The sequence below is a fragment of the Myodes glareolus genome, chromosome 13, assembly GCF_982192425.1.
Source record: "Myodes glareolus chromosome 13, mMyoGla1.1, whole genome shotgun sequence".
NCBI classification, from domain to species: Eukaryota; Metazoa; Chordata; class Mammalia; order Rodentia; family Cricetidae; genus Myodes; species Myodes glareolus.
The window spans coordinates 22319647-22342039 of record NC_142038.1 but is presented as its reverse complement, the minus strand read 5'-3'; the positions used below and the strand labels follow the sequence as shown (position 1 = coordinate 22342039).

Here is a 22393-nt window from a genome sequence, read left to right as displayed (position 1 = left end):
TGGAGCACACGCTACCTGATGCTCACAGGTGTGGAGTACACACTACCTGATGCCCACAGGTGTGGAGCACACGCTACCTGATGTTCACAGGTGTGGAGTACACACTACCTGATGCCCACAGGTGTGGAGCACATGCTACCTGATGTTCACAGGTGTGGAGTACACACTACCTGATGCCCACAGGTGTGGAGCACATGCTACCTGATGTTCACAGGTGTGGAGTACATGCTATCTGATGCCCACAGGTGTGGAGCACATGCTACCTGATGTTCACAGGTGTGGAGTACACACTACCTGATGCCCACAGGTGTGGAGCACATGCTTCCTGATGTTCACAGGTGTGGAGTACACACTACCTGATGCTCACAGGTGTGGAGTACATGCTACCTGATGTTCACAGGTGTGGAGTACACACTACCTGATGCCCACAGGTGTGGAGCACACGCTACCTGATGTTCACAGGTGTGGAGTACACACTACCTGTTGCTCACAGGTGTGGAGTACACACTACCTGATGCTCACAGGTGTGGAGTACACATTACCTGATGCCCACAGGTGTGGAGCACATGCTACCTGTTGTTCACAGATGTGGAGCACACGCTACCTGATGCTCACAGGTGTGGAGTACACGCTACCTGATGCCCACAGGTGTGGAGCACATGCTACCTGATGCTCACAGGTGTGGAGTACATGCTATCTGACGCCCACAGATGTGGAGTACATGCTATCTGATGCCCACAGGTGTGGAGCACATGCTATCTGATGTTCACAGGTGTGAAGTACATGCTATCTGATGTTCACAGGTGTGGAGCACATGCTACCTGATGCTCACAGGTGTGGAGTACATGCTACCTGATGCTCACAGGTGTGGAGTATATGCTACCTGATGTCCACAGGTGTGGAGCACAGTACATGCTTCCTGATGTTCACAGGTGTGGAGTATATGCTACCTGATGCCCACAGATACACAGTTTTACTCCACAAAGGAATATCAGGACATCAAGATATGGCGATGTTAACCAGGACCACTTCACTCAACTTCATGTCTGATCTAAACAATGAATACAAGAGTGGGTCACCATAAAAAAATGCTAATTTTACAGGAGACAATCTTCCAGGGAAGAAATAAGATTGTGAGTCTTAAAAACTACCCATCCTTTAATTCCTGACCTATTTGACTCTTAGTAAAGTGTAGGTCTGTTCTGAAGAGCATTGGGGAGTGTGCACATCGGCTGAGGTAAGTCTACTTCATCCTTCATCCAGACTGCACTGGACGGAACTGCCAGGCCCAGTCCCTGTGCTCCCTCTTGCATATGGTCAGCTTCGACAAGCCCTACTAATGACCAGGTTATATCGGCATTACATAGTCAAGTAGCCCATTCAGTTTGCTCAAAAGAGCACAGACATAATCAAGCGTGTGGCTGAATGGGCAATTCACACTGAATAGGGCAAATATTTGGATTCAAGTATAGGTCAGCAGCGACCAATTGAAATATTGATAAAAGCAGCCTGTGGGAACCAACTGCACATAAAAGAGAGAAAAAGGGAGAGAAAAAAACAAGGAGGTTCTCCAGGGGCCAGGCAGGGCACAAGACCACAGGGGGTGGTTTGTCTGCTCCCCGAGGAGGGAGGTGGCTTAGCTGGGGAGCTAGCAGAGCCGGCGGATCGCTGGCCATTGTAGCAACAGAAAACTGTGTGCTCAAATGGTATTGTGCTGTTTTAAAGTGGAATTCATCATTTATCGCAAGAGTGCTGTGAAATTTTCTAACAGGAGCCCCCTTGTCTGATCCACCAAACATTATTTAAAAAGAGAATGAGGCTCAAGTCTGTGTGTGGTTTCTTCATACTGCCGTATTCAGCCACTAGTTCTTACCAAAGTTAGCAGATTTTTGTTTTGTTTTTGGCTCACAATCATGTCTCCCGGTCCCAGTACTGACAGTTTGGGGTAACACCTTTTTCCAGAGCCCCTGACATCCGCTCACTCATGATAATGATGTTTAGCAAATCCAGACCTCTGTCACGCAGAGTAAATGTCTGCCACACTCACAGCCTGTTTAGAATTCCCAACTTCATGGGTGAGCGCTAATGAAAGCATCCACTTGGCATGTGTGAGCATTAACCTGGCTCAACACACGCAGCCACTCCTCCTGATCCTCAAAGGACTGAACCTACCTTATCCTGAATACTCAGCTTCCTCAGAATTTCCTCCTCATTGTGCTCCTGGAACCTTCCTGCAGGTCTAGCCTATGCCACTGAACTTTCCTCGAACAATCTTCAATGAAGAGTGGCGAGAAGGCAATGTGCCCCTCTCCCCCATTACCCTCTGGCTCCCTGCACTGTGCCTTGGGGTGACATTCAAAGCCTGGGTAACTGTGGAGTGGTGGAAGGCATCTGGTACCCGGCGTCTCTGCTTGGATAAGAGGGCTGGACCCAGGTCTTCAAATCTGAGAACTGTAAAGGGTTTCAGAGAAGGATGGGAAGGTAGCTTTCCGAGCTTGTTCGCCTCATCATGGAATAAGTTAAGAAAAATGAGCTTTGGCTTTGAGCTATGTTTGAAGTTGATGCTGAGTGTTTGAAGTTGATGCTGAGTGTGAAATCAGCACAAGCCACGTGGAACACACAAGCAACCTCGCTTCCGTAGCCCATGTAAGATTTTTTCCTGGAAATACAAAATTGATCAATAATATTTATTATTGCTTTTATTGTTTATATTGAGCTATACACCCCCCCCCTCCCCGCCACTGCTCCCTGCCAAGAATGTTTATTGAACCTGGAGTTCCAACCCTGTTGGTGAAGACAATTGATGTCTAAAACAAGGAGCTGCTGGAGGATGCACGGACCTTTTGGCTGTTGTTCTTGTTTTTAACACTTTGAAGGGCACCCAAGTGGAACCGTGAAGTGAGGCTCGTGTGAACTGTGGTGAGCGGGTGTGCAGATCTGTAGGTGAATACCATAGGCAAGGTTGCCAACTGGTGTATAACTGGTGGTTATAAATTACCTGCAGTTTGTAGGACGCAAAGTATCTAAAATAATTTATGTGTTGTAGACTATGATTTTAAGGTGTGTTACTTTTGTTTGTGCTCTGGGACATTTGTTTAATGATGCAAAGATGTGTTTGATTGAATAAAATTCACCTGTGGTCAGGAGGCTGCGTCAGCAACTGGCTGACAGGACGTGGTTGGGAGGAGCCAGGTGGAGAAGGGTTTTTAAGGAGGGGCAAGGAGAAACTCAAGGGCTTCTGGAGAAACACAGGAAGGAGGGGAGGTGAACTGCTTGCTCTTCAGCCTCTCTGAGGAGCAGGATTCCACCTCAACCTTTGAACCTTGAGTTCTTTGGAGGGACAGAGATTTAGGTAAGTTCCCTTTGTAGCTTTGAAAGAGTTGGTGCCTGAGGGAGCAGAATTCCCTCAGGCTGTGGCTCTTGCTGCAGAACCGCTGCTAGCAGTGGTGGGTTCTGGATTTGCAGTGGCTAAGAGGACAGCCAAGGCTAAGAGTCAGCAACAATTGAAAAAGAGGACAGCATTTGTGCGTTATTAAATTTTTGATTTAATGTGGCATCAACATACTTGGCTGTGAGAGTGGAGATTATAAAGGGTGCAGAACTTTTCGGGATGCACCTGGTTAAGAGGATGGGCCCATGAACAGTGCTTAGTGAGGCCCATGGGCCATAACGGCCCGATGTCCTGGTTATTTTACCAACTTGGCATAAGCTAGAGTCACCTGGGAAAAGGGAACCTCATCTGAGAAAAATGCCTTCTATAGGCAAGTCTGTGGGGGAAATTTCTTGATTAATAATTGATGTGGGAGCCTCCAGTGCCCTGGGAATGGAGCCACCCCTGGGCAGGTGGCCCTGGGTACTATAAGAAAGCAGGCTGAGCAAGCCATGACATGTGCTTGGCTCCTGTCTCTGGGCTCCTGCCTTGAGTTCTCTTCATGATGGACTAAAACTGTAAGGGAAAAGAAACTCTTTCCTCCCCGTTGCCTTTGGTTACAGCAATAGAAGCCTAACGTGCACACCTGATCTCATGGGAACTTGAGTAGAGCAGGGTGTGTGAGCGTTACACCAGGCTAAGGAATAGCCGTCTCAGGAAGGTGAGAGGAACGCAGATCCAACCGTTGTTAGTCGGTAGGGAGGCACTGGGTAATGAAGGCGTGTGTGTCTCTTTCCTCACATTACCATCAGGGAATAGATGGTACCCGAGGACAAAAGATGTATCCCGGGGAAGAGAAGGCAGAAAGTTTCACATCGCTGTTAGATGACATGGGTGGCTGGCATTCATGTCAGAGGGATGCATAGACAGGCTGCCAGTGGATGGTGCTGCTGAGAAGGGTGTATCCCCGAGGTTTGGGTCTGAGAGGACAAACAAGATGGAAGTGGAATGGGGGACACAGGCTGATCAAAGATCTAGGAGCAGAAGAATGGGCAGGAGTCAAAGTAACATCCTGTCCCATTGATCAGAGCTGAGGATTCATTCCACCTGGTTTCTCTTAGGGGTTCATCCCAAACATTGTTGCCTCTTGAAATAAGCAGAGATGTAAAAGGAGTGTGTAGCTGTTAGAAATGACAGCCAAATAGTGCAGATTAAAAGAGGTGTATAGGATAAGCTTTAAAATGTTTCAGAGAGAGAGAGAGAGAGAGAGAGAGAGAGAGAGAGACTGAAAGAGAGACACAGAGAGAGAGAGAACACACGGGGAAATGGGTGAAACCCAGTCTGTAAAAGGACACTTTTCTAAGCTGGGTGATGTGACTATAGGGTTTCTATACCTGCTGTGCGGTCAGCTTTGTTGTTAATGATGCGTCATCTGAGAAAACCAAGTAACAAGAAGGAAAAAATGTATTTTGGCTGCAAGTCTCAGTTCATGATCACTCGGCCTCATTGCCCTTGGACCTGGACAAGACAGTGCATTGTAGTGGAAGCTTGTGGTAGAGAAAAACTGCTTGGCCAATGGTGGTTGAGAAGAAGAAAGAGAAGAGCAGGAGGAGGAGACAGGAGGGAGGAAGAAGTCAGGCTTCAGGGGCACGCCCAGTGGCTTGGCTTTAAAGGTTGGCACCACCTACTAATGGTGTCACAGGCCCACAATGCATACTTGCATACTTTAGTATTTAGATGCTTTAGGGCTGTTTAAGATCTAAATTATAATACTCAAGTTTCTACTTTTGTACATGCTTCAGGTGCTTATGAAAAAGTTTAAAGAATCCACACATGGGACTGGAAAGGCGGCTTCGTGATTAAGAGAATTTACTTTTCTTATAGAGGACCAGAGTTTGGTTCCTAGCATCTCAGAACTGCCTGTGTCCCCCAGAGGACCCAAAGTTCTTTCCTAGCCTCCATGGGTACCTGCACACACATGATATACACACAAGCCCTCGCATAAACAGAAATAAATCTTAAGAACTAAAGAACCCACCAATGTGTCTATCATTTATTTAATAATCTAAACTCTTGAGAGCAGCTTTGTTTTCCGCCATTATCTTCTCGGGATGGTGTTGTTCGAAAGTTGTTTCTGTTACCATTAACAGGAAGGCTCTCCGTCCCAGACTGCCTCCTCCTAGAACTGTTAGGGAAGGATAAAAGACTTGCTTCACCAAGGCTACAGGCAGTTTTGATCCTTGATAAGGTTTGGATCAACCCTGATCCTTGATAAGGATAAGGATAAGGATCCATGATAAGCCATGCCCATGGGAGATGTAGTGGTACCCAGGGATATTATAACACTCCAGAGGCCCAGACAAGGCAATGGAAACTGCAAAAACTCATCACCACCATGACAAAGCAAACGTGTCATCTGCCTTCAAGCACAGCACGTGTTGAATTTAACTCTTTAGTTTGTGCTGATATTTCTTTCTGAAGTTCCCGGAGGGGCTGCCTAGTCTGGGGATTTGAGGTGTCATCTGATGTTGCTATTGGAACCATACTCTATCCTGTTAATCTCCTCCTCCTCCTCCATGGGATTTCTCCTTCCTAAGTGGAAAGTCCTGGTGTTCCACATGCCAGTGGCAGCATATGCAACGGGACCTTTTTAGCTCCAGTAAAAAGCACGAGTTGCTGTCACCTGTGTATGAGTTAAGTCTATCAGCTCAGTGGAGTTCAGGAGACAGGTCTTGGCATGCCAGGGAGTGTTTCTAATGAGGTTTAATTGAGGATGGAAGGCCCACCCTAAGCCTAAATGTATGCTGGACTTCCATCCAGACTGATCGGAAAGTAGAAACACAGCAGGAAAACTCAGTGGCCACCGGCATTCCTGGCTCTGCTCCCGACTCTAGGAACTTCAGGATGCTGCCACCACACTGAAGCTGGTCACATGAATATGCCACCTGTCTCATAAATATTCAGAAATGCTTAAAAAAACTCTGCAACCCAGAACCCACTGTGCTATTCTGCCTTCCGAGGCAGCCCATGCCAATCTCTTTGGAACTCTTTCTTTGCTTTGCTGAACAAACTTCTGCTGAAGCTGCGTTTCTTGGCTGAATTCTTTCCTCTGAGAAGCTCTTGAAAGAGCCTTGTCTAAAACACAAATAAAAAATAGCTGTGATGTGAAGACCACAGCTGCATGTTCCCTGGCACCTTTGGTGGAGGGCCCCTAGGAGACAGAATTGGTCATCTTTAGAGAGGAGGTGGTTGAGTAATTGAAAAGCTATCAAATCACAGACTTTTAAAGAATTCTCACCTTGATATAAATGTCTCTTCACACCCACTGGAAGATACAGGCCTATGGCCTTTGCACGTGGTCACTCCATCATAAGCTCTTTCTTGTTTTATTCTTTTGTATGAGCTTCATTTCATATTTTTAAACCACTGACAATCCTTTAAAGGTGATTTAGATCTCTAGTAGTCCATCACTGGCTCTAATAATCCACACATGTATTCTGTACAGTAAAAAAAGTATATGTGTACTTGTACAGGCTTGGCAAACATAGGTATCAGTCAAAGTAGGCTGCCTTTGATTTAACAAGGTTGTAAAACCATTCTTAGCAAATGTTTGTTGAACAAAAGCACGGAGTCCTAACCCTACACTGGCCGCCATCCCAGGAGGCACTGCTCCCCAGTATCATCCCACACACATCAGGGCTGAAACTGCTGGACAATCGCAAATGCCTTTTAAGGTCATCTTCAGAGAGGAGTTGATGGAGTAACTGAAAGCCTATCAACTCATAGACTTTTAAAGAAGTCAGTGTTCTCACTTCGCTATAAATGTCTCTTAATACCAACCTTAAGATACAGGTCTATTGTCTTTGCTTGCGATCAATCCATCATACGCTCTTTATTTTGTTTTTTTGTGTAAGCCATATTTTTAAATCGTTAACAATTGCTTACAATTGTTTCCTTTAAAATACCAGAGACCTTGTAATTCAACAAAACAGTAGAATTTATCAAATGTTATTTTTCTCCAGATATTTCTAGTAATCTTGGTCACCTCTGGTTGGATGAGGTTACGCTTTTGTGACTGCTTGTTTATATAACACGCCTCTTCAAAGTATTCAACTTGGTGAGCATAGACAGAAAAGAATTACTTTAGTGAACTCACTTTTATGGCCCTGGCCAATGTTTAGCTCTGTAATTACACTCTGACTTGGGACCCTGCCAGCATTCTCTGATGGTGTTGGCCGTCTCAGCTCCTTCCCATATTTTCCTCATGCTTTTTCCTTGTTAGTATCTTTGTGCATTGACTTCAACTTCCACCTGCTTCAGGGAAGACCTCCAGCTAGCATAATGCACAGCACAGTGGATCCCTGAAGCTCGCCTCATCCTGAGGTGAGAATACATATTACACACAGCCTGCAAGACCCCTGCTTTCCTCTTTTGTAGCTGGAACTCTTGAGTAGAGAGGAGGCAGGAACCTCGCAGGAGATGAGTTTTGTTTGCGTTGGGAATCTCCCTGTGTTGCTCAGGCTGGCCTTGGACTGCTGGACTCAAACGATGTTCTTACCTCAACACTGTCCCAATTGCATTGGCCAGCGTTTCCCAGCAGAATAGTTTTGTAATTGCTCTTCCTCCTCCTCCTCCTCATCGCCAGCATCATCACCTTCATCTTCTGTACCGGTGTGGGTGGACTCGTTACGGAAGTACATTGAGATCAGGATAACTATGGAGCCAGTTCCCTCCTTCCGGCTTTATAGTTCTGAGGACTGAGCTCAGGCTGCAAGGTTCATGCAACAAGCGCCTTTGCCTGCTTAACATCACTCCAGCCTCCAATTATTTTTATGTGTGTATTACTAAGTCAGGAAATTGGACTCATGTATTATTGGACTCATGCTCAATTAACTTCTATTAATATAAAATATGACAATCCCATTACAGAAAGCGCAAAACAGAAGGAATACATAGGAATCTTAATTAAAGCATTGTTGTTTTGATGATAGAAGAATTTGTGAATTAAAAAAAAACCTTTAATGACATACAAAGCAAAGAGGATAGGAGTTAAGTGTCAAGTCACCAGAACATCCTGTATGAGGAGCCTACTCCAGCAGCCCATGGAGCCCCTGGCTGGTAAATAGTCCCATTAAACAGGGCTAGCCTAACCTTCGAATGGAGCTCTGCCTTGGGCTTGGCACCTGGACCTTTTTGGTATCCTGTCCAGATGGACTGCGGCAGAGGATCCTGGTGTCTGTTTCGGCTTGCATTTTTTGGGCCCGTCTGGTGAGCGGCAGTATATTGTTCAGTGTGACAATTGCCTTGTCAAACGGTAATCTAGGGCAAGCCACCAGCAAGTCTGGTGCCAGGGAGGCAGAGGTTTTGGCACTTACATTTGGGAGCGTTTTAGGTAATCACTCGGAGCACCTGGTTCTTTCTTTGACTTCTGGAAAGCAGCTAAAGGGATGGGGTCTCTCTACCCCAAGGCAAGCCCCCTTTGACTAGCCACACTGGTGATTTTTTCCATAGAAGCAGTACTTACTGCCTCCTGGTGGCTGATCAGAAAAAGACAGCCGAAAGGAGAAGGCGAGAGGGCAAGAGAGCTTCATAATCATGGGGAAGCATAGAACTTTACTGACTTACACGTAAACACAATTTAAAACAAATACAGCCGGCCGGTGGTAGCACACGCCTTTAATCCCAGTATTTGGGAGGCAGAGGCAGAGGCAGAGGCAGAGGCAGAGGCAGAGGCAGAGGCAGAGGCAGACGGATCTCTGTGCGTTCAAGCCCAGCCTAGTCTACAGGAGCTAGTCCCAGGACAGGCTCCAAAGCTACAGAGAAACCCTGTCTTGAAAACAAAGTTAAAAAAAAAAAAAGAAAAACAAAACAAAAACACTTAAATCTATAGTAGTAAGTAAGTAAGTAAGAAATAATGGGTTATAGTTACCTATACAGTGTGGTTTGTGAGATCTGAGTTACTGTTTATGGCCAGCATGTTCAGAATGGTACCACGAGCAGACCAGACTCCTGAAGACTTTGGAGTGGCTGTGTGACCCTTTACATATTAAAAAACATACTAATTTATTATAACTAATTTTCTTTTGTGTTCTTTAGATTAGGATGTTAGAGTAAATAAATATGGGTGCAGTGAGTTTTGTAATTGCATATTATGCTTTACATTGTGGCTTCTGTTGGCCATTCCGTGGGTTGAAACATGAAAACTGGCTATATGCTGGAACGCCACTGCTCCAGGCTCTGTCTTGGCACATGCTGAGCCCTCCCATGCACTCCATGTGAAGCTGTTGTCATGTAGGTGTCCGTTCCCTTTGGGAACCTGCTCGTTACATAGGTGGCATCTTGGATGGGCGATCTGGTTGAACCCTGAGGAGTTGGGTGCTAGATCTAACTCTGAGGATTGCTGTGGGAAAGAAACCCTCTGTGAAAAACTGAATGCGAGAAGCCTCCAACCTAGACTGTCAGCTTTCCTTCGCCCAGCAGATAAAATGATACAGGGCCAATACATTTTATATTCTGAAAGCTAAAAGAGCTTCACTAAACCTAGGTCATTGTTAGCAACCTCTTCCACAGACAAAATGTTAACTTGTCAAGAACCGAGGATCTGAAGAAGTGTAGTCAAGTGTGCCGAAGCACCTGCCCGGATCAGCCTGCCAGCTGGACTTCACAGATAAACTGTCTCCAGAGGTAGGTGAAGTGAATTTTCTTTCTTTCTTTCTTTTTTTTTTTTTTTCAACCACTCTAAAGTGGCTGCCTTCCACTAGGAAGGCTAACCTTACAGGACAAACAGGTTTGTCTTGATTGAACCAAAGAGTCTGAGAACTGCTACTTGCACTAACGACTGAGACAGCTCCGCGCGCGACTCACCTGCTCCACCTGCTGGGTCCGCTAGGAAGTGCAAGAGACCCCGGAGAAAAGGACAGAAGGCGATCAAAGGCAGTGGTCAGTGGATGGCACTTCTTGCTTACTGCATTATGACTCGGAGGGATGTGCGCGGGGAAACTATTATTCTTATTTCAGATGAGGAATCTTGAACTTCAAAGTTGCGTTACTTGGCTCAAGTTCATGACATTAAGTGGCACACTCGATTCTGTAATGCTGTAGCGGGGAAAAGCTAATGCTGAGTGCATCCTTTATCAAGAAATTTCACTTTTAGTCTTAGTGCAGCTAGCCCATTAAAGTAGATGCTCTCCTGAGTTTCAGAAATGTGGGACTTAAAGTTCAGAGACCATAGGTGTCTTTTCTGTGGCCCAAGTTGCTCATTGGCTGAGTTCTATCTTTTCCTGAAGTTTGGCCCTAAAGGTAGACACAAGTATATAAAGTAATATCACACTTGTAAACAGAGACTAAAGCCCAGTATCAAGTCTAGATGAACTGCCTTGCTCATTGTTTTCCAATGAACAGATGCATGCTTCTCTTCTAGCACATCTGTGTGTGTGTGTGTGTGTGTGTGTGTGTGTATGGTAAACTGAGCTTTGTAAAGGATCCAGGAATCTCATGTTTGCAAAACTCTATCATAAATTGTATTGTTGCAGAGAAGGTAAAAAAATTGTAGTACATTTTTATGTAAAAATTTGCAGTTAAGATAATCTTTACATTCATATTACTATTAAAATAAAAAAGATAAAAATAAACCATTTGATCAATTTCCCAGGGCTTCCCTCTACCCTACCTAGCATATGTCCCAGAGGTAAACACCACGTGTCTGTCTACACAATGCTGTTCTTTGTGCGCTCCCTTTCCTATCTGGAGAATGTGTTCTTGTATTATGGGATACCTTTGTGTGAAGAATGTGAAGTCCTCAAATTGCTTTCCATGTCTTCCTTCTCAACAATATGATGTAGAGTTTTTCCACACCAGAGCAGACAGGCAGGTCTGCTTTGTTTATTGAAAACATTTTATGGAATAGGTCGACCATATTTTCGCACTCATTTCCCACCGATGGACATTTGGTTTGCTTTTTGTACCTACCACTACAAACGCCACCACATTGGACACCCTTGGGCTTTGCCTGAACACATCTAAGATCCTCAAGGATGACCTGGCATGGAACTGCTAGGCTATAGAGAATGCATTGCACAATTACTGACAGCCAAACTGCCCTTCCAAAGCGCAGGACCTGACCAGCAGCTCTGCCCTTCCCATTGCCTCTGCCAAGCCTCGTTACTATCACTTTTAAATCTTGGTTTTCTTTTGGGTGAGATTATCTCAATGTTTGAAAGTCCCACGACTCTGACTCTTTGTGAGTCTGAGTAACTCATTTTGTAATCCTCAGTCACCCTTGTCCTAAATGTCCCCTTAGCTCCCTATTCTATAAACCTGTTCTCCTGTTTGCTAGTGTATAGGAATGCTTTCATTGCATTTTCAATGCATGCATTATGGATTTACTTTTTTTGTATGCGTGTGTGTGTGTTGGAACTGTTTGGGAAGGAATAGGGGATGTGGTCTTATGGAGCGGTCTTTGTGGCATCATGAGGTTCATGCCATTGCCAGGGTACCTTCTCTGATTCTTGTTTGTGGATCAGAGAGTGAGCTCTCAACTGTTACTCCAGCACCCTGCCTGCCTGTTTGCCACCATGCTCCCCACCATGATGGCAATGAACTCCTCTATTCCTCTGAAACTGTAAGCCCCCGAAATACTTTTATAAGTTGTCTTGGTTATGGGATTTAACACAGCAATAGAAAAGTAACTAATACAGAAGTGGGGACTAGGCAGGCCTATTGCTGTGACAGGGAAAGAATGTGCGTGGCTTTGTGACTTAGAAAAGCAGTCGAATACTGTAAGCAGCGCTTACGGAAACCTCCCAGGGGGCGCTTGGAGCACAGTAGTGTAGAAGGTGTCGAGGACTGTGAAGGTCCAGCTCGACATGCTTCAGAGGGGAGCAAGGACGTCACCAGAAAGGCCCTTAGGTGACACTTTGTCAAAGAACCTGGCTGCCTTCTGCCCTTGTCCCAAGAATTTGCCTGAGGCTAAACTGAAAAGTAAAGGACTAATTCTTTGGATGAGCGGATGGATTTCAAGACAGCCTAATACCCACTCTGTTCCGTGATTCTTGGTAATTACTCTTGTGCAGTTCTATAATTTTAAAAAGTGGTGCAGAAAGAAATTCAAAATGTCAGTTTCAAGAGAAAAAAAAAAGCAAAGCTTGTTCTGAAAGAGATAAGGAGATGAGGAACGGGCCAAATTTGTACTGGAATAAAGAAAGGGGTATCGCTGGAGCAAGACTCTGTGCAGCTAAGCTTCCAACTAGTAAGATGACTAGGGGATATTTGCTCCTAGAAAGCAGAAACAGGAAAAGCTGCTGCAGTGTGACTCCAGAGGTCCAGCGTCCATCCCAAGCACACAGCCAGACTTCCCAGTCTTGTCCATGTGGTCCTGGCTCTAGATTCGTGAGTAAAGGGGTTATGGAGTCTTCCTCCTCTATGGTTAAGCAAAGCCCTGAGCTTTGTATGGCAGGGCAGTCTCTTCATGAAAGTCCTGGGAGAACAAGAGGCCCTGAGGAGAATTGCACGAAGCTGTAAAAGTGTAGCCTGTGCTATGTGCCAGGGGCATGGGATGTCTGGAAAGGGGAGCTGCAGAGAGAGGCAGGGAGAACCAGCCCAAGGGAGAGAAGGGTGTTATAGACAGCAAAGCAGGAGAGGCGGAGTCATCTAAGCTCTCTGACAGCAGAATGGAGCTACAGGGTCTGAAGTTTCCTGCTGGGTTTCAATTTTGCTTTAGTCTAGAATTTCCTGCTATTCTCCTCTTTCCTCCCTTCTGGGCTAGTAATGTAAATTCTGATTCATTGTTTGTTGGAAGTATGCAATTTACTTTTTGATGTTACAGGAGGTTACAATTAAGAGATAGCCTTGAACGTTGGAATTGTATACAGTGTTGAGACTGAACACCTATGGAGACCTTCAAAGCTGAATTTTACATTATGATGTGAACCTAAGCACATGGGGTTCAGGGAGTGGAATGTGCTGGTTGATGAGAATGCTTCCCATAGGCTCATAATTTTGAATACCTGGCCCCTGATGGTAAAACTATTTGGGGGAGGAGGTGTGGCCTCGTTGGAGGAGGTGTATTACTAGGGTGGGCTTGGAGGCTTCAAAAGCCCACACCATTCTCTGTGTGCTCTCTGTATCCTGTCTGGAGATCAGGACATGAGCTCTCAACTGCTGCTTCAGCACTACACCCACCTGACTGACTGGGCCATGGTCCTCCCCATGATGGTGATAGACTTCTATGTTTCAGGAACGGGAAGCTCCAATGAAACGCTTCCTTCTAGAAATTGTTTTGGTCATAGTGTTTTATCACAGCAATATAAAAGTAACTAAAACATACACTCTCAACCCCATAAATAAGCTAAAATTTCTTTTCATAATTATGCCTAATCCAATTGGATTCTGCCTGAATTAGTGGCAGGAATTGAAGATAGAACTTGATTTTTCCAAATGGAAAGGCTGTACTTTAATAGAATTTATTAACATCCTCTACTATAAATATGGCACTCACTAAAATTTTATATACTCTACTATATATATATCCATTCTGATACCCATTCTGTTCTGAGTTTTCCATTGTACTTGTTGGTATAAAATACGACAACTATGGTGTTTTGTGATGTTTGTTTTAGTGGTTGATGGAAAATAAATTTTGTTCCCAAAATTGATATGGTTAATTTTATGCAATTATTCTCTTGTTTGGAATTTTAGGGTAAGTGTGTGACATTCCGGGAGAATGTACACCGTTGCATCTTTGTATTGGAGATCTTGGCATTTGTTGTCTCTTGTCTGGTTTTGAAAATGCTCACCAGGATATGTTTAGATTTTCTGCAAGAAGACACAGTCTTTCTCTGGATCTTCTGTCCTGTTTGTTGCAACAGTGCACACGGTTGATTTTCTGATCACTTGCGTCTGGAGATGAATGTTCTGGTTTTGCCTCATGCCCCTTAGTTGCAATCTATTACCATTGTTTTACTTAGATTTCTTTCTGTCATGATTTCTTGGATTTAAAAGAAAAAGCAAGCCAGATCATTGAATGTTATGTACATGTTATGTGTTTGACGGTTGTGTCTATTCTTCCCTATGTCTGTGTCTTTTGCTTCTATGTGCATGCCTGTGCATTTGTGTGTTTTATGGACACAGGTGGACGTGTGGGGATGGGGGACAATCTCAAGTGTCACTCCTCTGGTACTTTCTGCCTTTTCAGATAGTTTTTCTTGTTGGATTGGAATTTGACCACATATCCTAAACAAACTGGCCCCTGAGGTTTCAGAGAGCTGCCTGCCTCTGCCTGTCATCCTGCTAATGTGTGCCATCACACCTGGCTTTTCATGTGGGTTCTGGGGACAGGAACAAGGGCCTGAATGTTTGCAAGGCAAGGGTTTTACTGACTGAGTGATCTCCCCAACCGTTTGTATCTTTAGAAACAATATTTTTCAATTTTATAAAGGGCCATAATATGTGTGAGCGTGAGTGCATGCGTGTGTGTGTGTATGCGCGTGCACACTTTAATTTCAGCATCTTATTTAAGAAACTTTGGTTTCTTAAACCTGATAGCCACCACCTGTAACTAATTTAGGAAAATTCTCCGCCATCCTCCAGGAGTCATCACCACTTTCAGTGCATCCATTCTGAACTGTAGTCAGTGTACCATACATAGTTTGCTCCATACTGTCCCATACATCTCTTCCTTCATATTTTTATAATTTGCTTTTGTCTTTAATTTGCCCATTTTTCTTCAGATTTCCTTTCTAGTTTACTTTCCCTGCTGTAGCGTACTGGTTGCCTGAGTCACCCATCTCATTCAAAAGTGAGATATATATATATATATATATATATATATATATATATATATATATATATATAAATTACAGTGTTCCAAGTCCTCTTCTAACTCTGCCAGGCCAAGTTTAGGTCTTTCACGTTCAGCCTCATATTTTCAGTAGCTTTTCTTAACTCATGTTAAATGTATCTATTTATGTATACATAAACAGATCTGTTTAACATGCCCCCCCCACGCATGCACGCACACACATTGCATGTAAAATCCTGTGTTTGTTTCCTTTGCAGTTCTATTTCAGCGTTCCCCTCTCTCCATGAACTTATTCTGGGTTCCTGTGAGTTCTATGATTTCTATCAGAGGCTCATGTTTCCTGGAAATTTACCTGGGAGACTTGTCCTTGAGGCCTGGGTTGAAAACAGAGTCTATTTGTCAGGAGGGATTTGTTTACCCCACCAGGTGCCTAGAAACAAGATCGCTTGTGGGTCACATGAAAGGTGAGGAGCCTTTTTCAGCATGTTTAGGCCACAGAAACAACTTGAAGCGGGCTGGTGTTGGTACTGCCCCCGTGGACACACAGTCCTCTGTGGCTGTTCTCTTTTCTAGCTCACCCTCTGAGCGTGTAGTATTTTGGGTAGATGGCCAGACTTTGGACCTGGGCCCAATCCTGTTTCCTCGCCGGTATTGTTTCTAGGACTACACAGTTCTGGAGGCTAAAAATTCAATACAAAGATGTTGGTGAGACTAAGCCCTTCTGAAGCTGTGATAAAGGATCTGGAAGTTGCTGGTGTCTCTGGTGTCCCCTGCTGTATAGAAACTTGACCCTGATTTCAATCCATTCTCTCTGTGGTGTGTGTGTGTGTGTGTGTGTGTGTGTGTGTGTGTGTGTGTGTGTATGTGTGTGTATCCATGTCTAAATTTTCCTCTTTTGTAAGTACATCAAATCACACTGGCTCTGGACTTAGTCTGTGACTTCACTCTGACACCTACAGTGCCCCTATTTCCAAATAATGTCACATTCTCATGGAACAGGGGCTATAATTTTAATACATAAATGTCACGGGGATGAATGCTATCCAAACAACCACACAGCTGTTGGACTGTTGACTTTGTTTGCAGTATCCATATGCATGGTCTATTGAGATGGAGGTTCCAGGTGACAAGGGACCAGCAGAGGCTTGAGGCAAATGTCACTCAAATAAAGGCTTCCCCTTCTGAGTTTGTCATTTTTGTGTCTAAATTATCCCCTTAGTGTTCCATAAGTCAACCATGTGCCTAAAAAGACATTTGAAAAGTTTTAATCCATCTTCAGGTTCACAAAAGGAATATTTTCAAAATGAATATTTATTTCACGTTAGATCTAGAAATGGGAACGCTTTGGTGCAGAACAAATGCAAAAGTCCTGCATAATTTCCCCCTGAAAAGAGAAGCAAAAGAATTTCAAATCACCCATTTACCGTGACCAACATTTTTCAGTAAACCTTCCAAATAGTCTTGCATTTGAAATAATATGAGATATGAAAGATAGGAAAATGTAGAGAAAAATCTTGTAGGAATTCAATGTTTAGAAAAAGGAAATATTTATTGGTATTATGCATGTTGCTTGGACTGGTGAGACGTTAATATGAATTTGGAACCATTCATGATAGTTTTCTTACATAGTTTTCTTATGTAGTTTTGCTTATATGCATTCAAAAAAATGTTGTAAATCCGCCAGTAATTCCATCCAGCAGCAACCTGCAGGTCTACACCAGGAAAACACTGTTCACGCAGTGGACCTGAAAAAGTAGGCCCATTTGCTTAGGTTTTCAAGATGCAAAATTCCCAGACATACTCTGTGATTGCTTCTGCTGAGATGACGGTTTCTCAACAATTCATTTCTCAGATTCGAGGAAGGAGATTCACTGAACCATGCCAGTTTGAAAGTTTGATTTTAGTCTTTCCCACCAACTTCTTTCTCAGCCATATAACAAACTCTGAGTACCTTCTGCGAGTTTCTCTCTCCCCTCCCAGCTCCACTGCCCATATTCTCCAGGTCTTCCTTGGGGCTGTGGCAGAACCTCATCTTACACCCTGAAGACATCTTCCCTTTTCACCTGCACCTCCTCTGTCAGCTCCACTTGGAACTGGCTAGAGCATTGCCTTTTAGTGACTCCTGTCTTCTCCTGCCCTCCTCACACCACGGTCAAAGAGAAGACCAATATGAAAAGAAATACATTGCCCATTTACTATCTGTATTCACAGTTGAATTCAGGTGCCCTCAGAATGTAGTCCCCTGGGGATGTAGCTCAGTCGGTAGAGTGCTAAACTGACAAGCAGGATCCTTGAGTTCAGGTCCCATTACTGCATAAACTGGCATGGTGGTGGACCCTTGGAATCCTATCAACAGGAGATGGAGAAAATATCAGAAGTTCAAAGTCATCTTTGGCTATGTAGTCAGTTCTAGGCCAGCCTGGACTGCATACAAGCCTGTCTCAAAGATAGATGCAAAACAAAGCAAAGGTGGTTCCTGGAATCAAATGCAAAGTATTCCTCCTCACTGGGCCCAGTCTCAGACTCTAGGGACAGAGTTGGCACTAAACATCTCTTGCTGATGCACAGTGTGTGTGTGTGTGTGTGTGTGTGTGTGTGTGTATGTGTGTGTGTGTACCTATTTGCTTGTGTGTGTACTGATGTGTACAAGTATGTGCACTCACGTGTGTGTGTGTGCATATGTGTGCATGTGTGCTCCTCCCAGGTTCTCCTAGTGGAGCCAACAAGCATCAGAGTCTCTTCTCCAAATGCAGACCCTAAGAAAAGCTTAATCCTGAAACAGCAAACATGTAAACATAGAAGTTTGAGCATTTAACTGCCCACTGCCTCGAGATAAGCATTTGGGGTAGGAAGAAAAGCTAACCTGAAAGCCAGCGGCTGTCAGAGCTGCTCAGTGCCATGGCTAAAGAAAGTAATCAGCTTCCCCCTCTTTTTGAAGCGTGCTAAATGGCAAAAAGGAGGGGAGATTGAATGACTGCTTCCTCCATGAAAATGAGTCACTGGATGGTTCATTCCAGAACTGTGACTGAGTTTCCAATTGGGACCAGGGAATCTGCTAATCTTCACTGGCCCGCTGAGAGTTTTACCAGATTCAACCAGGGTTGATTACACATTACACAACCCTCAACACATCAATAATTTCAGTGGCTGAAAGTAAGGAAATTCCTTTTCTCCCAGAAGGCTAGAGGCAGCCAGTCTTGATTATGGAATGGCTTTATTGTCCCCCAGGGACTCTGCTCGCCTCTCCTCTGTCATCCTCAGTAGGCAATTCATGGCAAAGATGACATCTTTTAGTCATATATGACATCCAAATATCAGTTAGCAGAAGAGATGGCTTCGGGAGCCAGCTTCCTTTAAGCTGCATTCTGCAAGTTGAACACAGCGTTCACTGAGGGGTAGAAGTCATATGACCTCTGCCAGTTGCAGGGAGGTTGAAGAGGTACTCTATTTTAGATGGCCACGAGCCCTACTAAAGCCAGGAGTGTTTTGTTGCTGTGTTTCCTGAGGGAGCGAGTTGGGCGCTGTTAGCAGACCAGCCGCAGTCCAGCTCTGAGGACTATCTGTCATGCATACATCATTCCTCTCTGGCTGCCGTCATGCACCTTTGAAAAGCTCCTGTGAATATTCCCTTCCACACATGTGCACATGCAAGGAAGATGTCACAGTTGTCTCTGCTTGTTCAGACGACTGTGAGAAAATACTATGAAATGGGATGCTTATACCTAGCAGAAATTAATTTTTCAAGTTTCAGAGGTTGACGATAAAGCCAGGGGCAGGTTCAACATGTGGTGAGGACTTACTCCCTAGGGCACAGATAGAGCCCCTTGATGTGTCTCCTGTGGTGTAGGGGCTAACTTTCTGGGGTCTTGTAGCAAAAGGGCGACTTGTTGGGGTTTCTGTCCCTCCCAGTACCCCAACAGCCGGCAAGCAACAAAGAAAATCACACACAGGACTCCATAAGATTATACACTGATTGGCCCATTAGGTCAGGCTTCTTATTAGTCCTTGTAACTTATATTAATCCATTATCATTATCTATGTTAGCCATAATGGCTCAGTACCTTTCTCAGCTGGAGCAGCTTACATCTTGCCTCTTCGGTGGTCTGCACAGGAATGGCAGAGGAACCTCCCTGCTTCACAGAATTCTCTTGTTCTCATTGCATCACCTCTACTTCCTGTCTGGTTTTCCCGCCTATACTGCCTGCCTGATCAATCAGCGTTTTATTAAAATACGATTGACAGAATACAGACAATTCTCCCACATCAGGGTCTCTTTCATAAGACCACGAATCCCACTTATGAGGATCGAATCACATCTCAAAAGCCTTACTCCTAATTCCAACACGCGGGAGTTAGGATTTTAGTTCATTATCACACGACGTGTGTCAATACATGCACAATATTGTTTGATATATATTTATGTCTATTCAATTTACCCAATAAGAGCAAATATTACACTTTTACTTCTTAATGGGGAAGAATGCAGGGCCTTGCTATGTAACCTAGGCTGGCGTTGAACTTGTGATACTTCGATCCCAACTTCCTGAGTGTTGGGATTACAGGTCTATAGCACCATGCCCAGCTCAGGGATTATATTATTAAAAATAGCTACTGCAAAATGAAGAGGGGACAGGAAGATCGCTAAGAGGCAGAGGATCACGGAGTTTGCTGTGAGATTGTGTTTCCTCCTAGGAATAGCAGAAGCTATAGCCACAAAGTCTCATCAACACGGCTGCCCAAACAAGGAGGATGCCAATGAACATGCCAAAAATGGATGGAGGAAAGCCCATGAGGCTTCAACCCTACACAAAGAAGTATAGGCAGGTGAATTAAGGTGGTGGCGGAGTCATGGTTCTCCCCAGGGAAGAACACACCAATTGGTTGTTCAATGTCAAATCGTCAGCTATGGAAACATACATGAAACACTGTATGGATTCAACATGTTATATTTAGGAATATATATATATATATATACATATATACATATATACACACACACACACACACACACACACACACACACACACATACAATAACAATTTGAAAAGAGGCCATGAGTAGGGAGGGAGGAAAGGAAGGGAGAAGCTATAATTTAAAAAAATCTCAGAAAAGAAAAGGGAAAAATCAAAAACACTAAGACCACATAAAGTGTTTTAATGGGCCAAGTATGGGTACTCAGGCCTACAATACCAGCCCTTGAGATGTGGAGCCAGGAGGGTCAGAAGTTCAAGGTCATTCTCGTCTGTGTAGTGAATTTGAGACCAGCCAGGGACACATGAGACTATATCGTACCCTCCCCAGCCCTGGGAAAAAAAAGTGTCCTAATTATATCTGAGACTGTTCTCCACAAACTCACAGGTCAGAATTTCACAAACCCAGACCAAAAAATAATCATTTTTTTTCTTCCCATTCTTCCATCCAACCCCCAAGTGAGTCACCACAATCAAAAGCAATCATGGAAATATTTGGACATATCCCCTAGGCTAACTTTACAGTTTAATCATTAGCCCGAGGTCACAGGCTGTGAATTTTTGCAGACAGTTCTTTCCACATGTGATTCTCCTCTGTTTTGAAGGCAGACGATTCTGGGTTTGGCTTTGCCATTTGTCACTGGTGCAGGTCTCTGCCAGGTCTAGATTTCCTCTTCACATTCCCTGAGTTTGCATTAATCATGGAGTACCAGATCCATTCCAGCATAGGTCTCCCAAACACAGAGACGGCGGAGCTCTGAGGAACAGTGCTACGGGCAACAAGATGCTACCTGTCAATCAGATGACCTTGGGACAGCCCTGGTGTTCCGATCCACAGCTTCAAGGGTTTTGTTTGGGTTGTGGTTGGACAAAAGGATGAAATAAAATAAGATAACTCAAACCCAGCTCCATGCACAAGGAAAGGCAATTAAAAGTCAAGGGACTCTAAGGTGGACTCAAAAGTACTAATTAAAACAGGTCTTTCATTTCTAGTTGGCTTCTTTAAAAGTCTAACTGGGGCCAAAAACTGAGGCTTAGCTGTGTTGGAAGCCCTCTCTCATTTCGGTTTCTGAATCCTTTCCTACCCATTTCTACCTTGTTACCTTTCTGTTACTTCATTTCTGTAATCTGAAAACCTTGAACCTTGCACTTGGCTGGACCCCTCAGCTTGTCACCGCTCCCCGTTCCAAGATGCCAGGGCTGTGGGAAGGGAGTCGGGGTCTGGTTCTGATATCTTCTCTCCTCTGCCTCTGCTAATTCAATTTCCCAGAGGGCAGGCACGTGGTAGGAGTTAGAGGGCCAGCTTTGCTGATGCCTCAGAGGAAGGCGGCAGATACCCAGCGCTGGACTTGCTCTCCGCTTACCTCTGTGTCCTTTCGCAGCCAGCCAGGTCCCCTTCTTCACAGCCGGGCCATCACCTATAGTCCCAGAGTCGAGGCTGCTCTCACTAGGCCTCCAACTTTGCAGAAGTAACCATTAGTCTCTCTATGCAAGCATGTCACCTCTTGCAGGCCCCTCTGCCAACCACCCTTCTCCATCCTTAAAAGGACAACCAATCAGATTCACAGACTATTCTATCCTCTTCCTGGGCATCTTTGTGCCCAGCCTTGCTCTGGAAACACACAGCAGGGACATGTGGGTTCTGCAGCTCAACTCCTGCTCAGCAAGGGTACCTGGTACCCTGCAATGACAAAGGCCCTTTGGCCCCCTTCCTCTTAGCTATGGGGATGGGTAGGGACTAATGGGTAAGAACTCACTTGTCATCAAGACCTGTCTCCATGGCCTGCCTTCAGTCTGTGGTTGGATGGGGAGGGAGGGAGGGAGGGAGGGAAGGAGAGAGAGAGAGAGAGAGAGAGAGAGAGAGAGAGAGAGAGAGAGAACTCTGCACAGAAGCCGTTCGTTCATCAGCTCCTCGCTGTCCTCTGAACTTAACTTTAGAATTCGGGGCTTCCTGGTGAGTTTTGTTCCCTGCCTTGCGACTACAACACAATTTGGTTTCAACATGATAGTTCCAGTTCCTGAACAGGCCTTGTGGATTTTATTGAGCCTGCAAGGTCATACTTAGTGCAGGAGAGAAAGCAGGAACAGCGGCATCTGGTTCCATCTGCTGATGGCCCAGTCATGGGCATGCAACTTCAGGTGTAGTGACCATGGGGTAAGCCAGTGGCAATGTAGGCTCAGACCAAGTCACCGATTCCTCCACAGAGCGAAGAGAAAGCACAGTGTTGACCCAGAACCCAGACATATTTCTACTGC

The 22393-nt window shown here is 44.7% G+C and overlaps 1 long non-coding RNA gene across 1 annotated transcript in view; it reads left to right on the top strand.

The window, feature by feature from the left end:
* The first annotated feature begins 3240 nt into the window (after nucleotides 1–3240).
* LOC146891697 (uncharacterized) overlaps nucleotides 3241–22393 on the top strand; it is a 31227-nt gene continuing 12074 nt past the window's right edge. The window contains exons 1-2 of the long non-coding RNA XR_015005315.2: nucleotides 3241–3352; nucleotides 9941–10054. This is a non-coding gene — a long non-coding RNA (uncharacterized LOC146891697). The remainder of the gene's footprint in view (nucleotides 3353–9940; nucleotides 10055–22393) is intronic.